Below are 5,686 nucleotides of genomic sequence, written 5' to 3'. Positions count from 1 at the left end.
CTGAAGGAGCATGTGGTTTTTTTACATGTCCTTTGTGTAACTTCAAGCAGCCCTTTTCTGAGGAAATTCTATTGGGTCATTTGAGAAGTCATTTACGAAGTCATGAGATGGTAGCATGCCCATTCAAGAATTGTAATTACAGAACAAATAGCTACTCAGCGTTTAATGCACACAAAAGTAGAAAACATGGTGGTGATTCAGACTTTGGTGAATGTGTTGTATTGGCAGACAATGATAGTGCCCCAGTTGTAGTTGCAGCAGAAAGTCTTGGGGAACACGCTGAAAGTCACAGTGCAGGGTCTGCGGACACATTTGATCTTGATGAGGTGAACGGTCAGTGTGACACAGACACTTTAAGAGCCCAGTTGAAGCATAACTTGGCATCGTTATTCCTAAAGATGCAATCTATTCTTCATGTATCTGACATGGCATCTCAGGAGATAGTGGAACATTTGACTCAGATATTTTCCTTGTCCCAACCGATACTCAAACAAGATATTAGAGAGGTCTTACAGAGTCATGACATCACTGTCAGTGAAACACTTCTAAATGATGTTGTCAGTACTGTTATGGACAGTAATATTATTGTCAGTGCCACAGCTAAGGGGAAGCAGTTATCCTCAACCAAGAGAAGGAAAACCTTCATCGAAAATAATTACCCTGTGGTAAAGCCTGTACAGTATCTGCTACAGCCAGGACACACAGCAGTGCATGTTCCCATTCTGGAGATGATACAAAAAATCTTCAATCATACAGATATTCTGGACAAAATTAAAGAAACAAAAGTGGCACAAAACAGTCATAATGTAAGCCACCAAGATGGCTTGTTCTTCAAAGAGAACACATTCTTGTCTTCAGATGAGTTAACGATAACACTCATTTTGTACATTGATGATTTGGAAATAGCCAATCCACTTGGCACATCACGGAAAATACACAAAATCTGTTCAGTATACTGGACTCTTGCTGATCTTGCCAGTAAATACCGATCAGCCCTGCATGTAATTCAGCTTGCAGCTTTATGTAAAGTGGCTGACATACAGACATTTGGCTATGAAAAAGCACTTGGTCCTTTGTTGAGAGACCTCCGTACCCTTGAACAAGATGGGGTATTCATTGAGTCTATTGGTAAGGTAGTTCAAGGAACAGTCATGTGTGTGGTGTCTGACAATCTTGCAGCCCATGATTTGGCAGGCTTTTTCAAAGTCTTTTAGAGCAGAATATTTTTGCAGATTCTGCACAGCGACACAAGCTAAACTTCAGACTCATGAAGTTGCAAGTGGCGAGTTCAGTCTTAGGACAAAAGACAGCCATAATAGTGATGCGCATGCTGTAATGCATGGGGGTAGTCAGAGTCAGAATGGTGTTCAGGCAGATTGTGTCCTGAGCCAGCATCTAGAGCATTTTCATACGGTCACTGGCTTTCCACCTGATGCCCTCCACGATCTTTTTGAGGGCATTGTGCCCGTAGTGCTCGCCCTGTGTATCGGAGAGATGATCCGTTGCAAATACTTCACCCTTGAATATTTGAACGAGAGAATTCTATCGTTTCCATACCAGCACACAGACAAGCTTGACAAACCTCATAAAATACCACAGACCTTCGCTGTAAAGAAAAGCATTGGTGGTAACGGCCATGAAAATGCCACATTGCTTAGACTGCTCCCTTTGATTATTGGGACTTCAGTTCCTGAAGAGGATGGAGCATGGACTGTGCTAATGGACTTAAAAGAGGTAGTAGAGTTATCGCTGTGCACAGAATTCACAGAGGAGTCCATCCAGTATTTACAGTCCAAGATACAGGATCATAGAGAGATGCTGAAAGAAGCCTTTCCAGATTTCAAACTCCGTCCTAAGCATCACTACATTGAGCACTATCCTGACCTTGTACGCCGTTTTGGGCCCCTTGTACACTTGTGGACAATGAGGTTTGAGGGTAAACACCGTTTTTTCAAGAGAGTTGTACACGACACACAAAACTTTAAAAATGTGTTAAAAACACTTGCAGACAGGCATCAGCACATGGTAGCATACCATCTCAGTGCCTCCGGATTCTTCAAACCTCACCAGCAGACATCAAATGTATCTTCTGTACTGGTATCAATGCTTCCAAATGTTGCCAAGACATACATTGAACAAATAACAGCAAGCAATGTTATTTACAGCACATCAAAGGTCTGCATTGATGGAACTGATTATGATGTAGGAATGTTTTTGTCCGTGGGACAAGAGGGAGGACTGCCTAATTACTGTAGAATTGAACAGGTTCTCCTGGTTAACAGTAGTGTTGTCTTTCTTTGCCAAGAGCACACATCACACTACATTGAACACCTGAGATCTTACGAACTTTTCCCAAACAATCTGGCTGTTTACACCCCATCAGAGCTAAATGACAAAACACCTCTCTGCGCTTACAACATAGATGGAAGATTGCTCTTGACACCCAAACGTTTCATATTATTACACTGAAGATTAATATGTTACACTGTTTGCCTCTTCTACCTCAGATTTAATACATTGATTGTTAATAGATAAATATCACAACATTGACGTATTGCCAAGCCCAAGTTTTTGTACTGTACTTGTGGGAAACGACTGTTGAATTCATGCACTATACATGTTTAATGTTGTGTGACCTAATGCTTACCTTGATGTTGCCAGTTGAAGTACGGCACAGTAGAAACCAGTACTTTTATTTGAATGTTTTATTTTAAAAAGTGAGTTGCAGCCTTCAAGGTACAGTAAGTGCCAAAACGTTTTAAATGGCTCCACATTCTAATAGTTGTCATTGCTGTTGAGGATGGATTATAATTAGAATCTTATTGAATTTGATCATGAAGCCTTTGTGAGTTTTTATCATAATGTTTACTGAATAATGTGATATGGAGACCCAAAATACTGAATCTACCCTCTGTAGCAATGACCACTATCAGAATATGGAACTATTAACACTTAATGTACTTTAAAACACATTTTGTTTTTATGGAGTCATTTCCTTTTCCTTTTTTGTTTTAATTTATGATAAGCACTTTGTTTTGACTGAGCTCCTTTTGATTCGTGCCTTTTTAAAAGCACATTGTGTTGAATAAAAAAAAAGTTAAATTGTCACTGTGGTGTCACTTTCATGTTTTCTAACATTATTCGCTGATTATAATTGTGTAATGGACCGACATCAGTATTTCAGTTTAGAATTAATTTTGATTGCATGTCCCACATTATGAGTTGAAGAATATTGAAAATGTTGAGTGTATTTCACACATTTATGAGTTGAAGAATATTGAACGTTTTGAGTGTATTTCCCACATTATATGAGTTGAAAAATATTGAAAATGTTGAGTGTATTTCCCACATTATATGAGTTGAAAAATATTGAAAATTTTGAGTGAATTACTCCCTAATTATAAGTTGAGGAATATCAATATTTATAAGATAACATTGAGATAATTTAAGGCAACTGTAAATGTAATTTTTATTTTATGTAAACTTAAAACATTTAAAAACATCACTAAAATATTTTTGTGTAATCTGTTACAAAATAATTTTTGAGTTATGTGAACTTATTAGGGTTTACAGTGTACCAAAAAACTAGGAATGACAGGAATTAGAATATACTTATAAGTGTCTGGATCACACAGAGAATACAGAAGTCACAGAAACAGAATGGCACTACTTACCCAATAAATGACTGGAAGTTTATACATAGATTATGATGAAACTTTGCCACAAATAGCAACTAGTAAAGAGAAAGTTCTAAGTTAAGTTCAGTAATCAAATGTTGGGTAGCATGGTGGTTTCATTCAGTGGCCACATCACCTTTGATAAAATTCTATAGTCTACAGGCTGCTTGACCTATAAGAGAAAACATATTGTGATATCAATAATGCTACCAAAAAACTAGGAATGACAGGAATTAGAATATACTTAAAAGTGTCTGGATCACACAGAGAATACAGAAGTCACAGAAACAGAATGGCACTACTTACCCAATAAATGACTGGAAGTTTATACATAGATTATGATGAAACTTTGCCACAAATAGCAACTAGTAAAGAGAAAGTTCTAAGTTAAGTTCAGTAATCAAATGTTGGGTAGCATGGTGGTTTCATTCAGTGGCCACATCACCTTTGATAAAATTCTATAGTCTACAGGCTGCTTGACCTATAAGAGAAAACATATTGTGATATCAATAATGCTACCAAAAAACTAGGAATGACAGGATTTAGAATATACTTAAAAGTGTCTGGATCACACAGAGTCACAGAAACAGAATGGCACTACTTAGTTCTGTTATTTCTAACCAGATCAGTAGAGATGTAGGCCTAAATGAAACTACAGTTCTGCAATTATTAATTTGCAGAAATGAGTCTTTTCGTTTAATACATATGATTCTATAGAGCTTTTCTAAAACCCAAAGACTCTACAATAAGTAAATATAAGAAAAACCAACACATAAAAGCAACAAATGACCTGGGATAGGGTAGAAGAGGAGGCGGGAAGAAAGAGACAACACAAACAAAAACTTCTAGATGGTGTGTAGATAGTTAAAAATAGAACGGAAATGTTGCCCTCCCCAGAGGACGTCGTCTGAACTTTGCACTCTGCAACACACTGCAATAAGATGTGCACTGACAGTCCAAACACAGGGGGATTTCATCGCTCTAATGTAAGATTTCTTATATCATATTTATTTGATTTAAAAAATTTATTTAACCATATTTTGACAGGGAGTCATATTGAGACCAAGTTCTCTTTTGCAAATGAGGCCTGTAATTACAAAGATAGACACATAAAATGCAATTACAAAATGCTAAACAGCACAAACAGCAAACATGAGGGTGTTGAACCTCAGCAACAATTCACACTGTACGTGTCAGTGTCAAAAGGATGTCACTGCATAGCCATAGAGCATTGTGGTTAAAAGAATACCTAAATCCTTCCTCCCACAGACTATTTGTGTGCTGAGCTGACATAGTCTACTTATCTTATTAGAGCAAATGTCAATGTGTTCAATGTGGCAATTGGGACAAAATGTGATATATTCATATGTGAAATAAAATGAAACTCAACTGAATATCCAAATAAGCTCAGGGTCACCCTGATGAAGGCTGTTGTACTCCTAAACGTATTTAGGCTTGCCATAACAAAGGGTTGAATACTTATTGACTCAAGACATTTCAGCTTTTCATTTTGTATGAATTTCACGCAAACTTTATATGTTCGAATTCAGAATCAAATATGCTTCCCAAAAATAACATGGTCGCTGTGGAATAACGTTTATTTTGATTGCCGATTTTCTGCATTTATCAGAGTGCCATAAGGTAGCCTGATTTCAGATGTGTCCATTTAAACTGGATTATTAAGGAAATTGTTCTTCTTGCAAAGCATGTAAATGTTTTAATCAAACTATTATCTTAATCTGAATATCCACAATAATCAAATTATTGTGTGCATGTAACCGTACTCATTATGGGGTATTGTGTGTAGGCCAGTGAACCCCCCCTCAATTGAATACATTTAAATTCAGGCTGTTCAACTAAATGTGGAAAAAGTCAAGGGTTGAGAATACTTTCTGAAGGCAATGTACATCCACATTCTCTACCGCAGCTACTTTTGGGGGTGGAGACACACTCTTATAAGAAGAGGCACACAGGAAACAAAGTAAGTTTCATTTGCAAAGGTTGAGTGT

The sequence above is a fragment of the Coregonus clupeaformis genome, unplaced genomic scaffold (genome assembly GCF_020615455.1).
Source record: "Coregonus clupeaformis isolate EN_2021a unplaced genomic scaffold, ASM2061545v1 scaf1047, whole genome shotgun sequence".
In the NCBI taxonomy this organism is placed as follows: Eukaryota; Metazoa; Chordata; class Actinopteri; order Salmoniformes; family Salmonidae; genus Coregonus; species Coregonus clupeaformis.
This window is presented reverse-complemented; position numbering follows the sequence as displayed.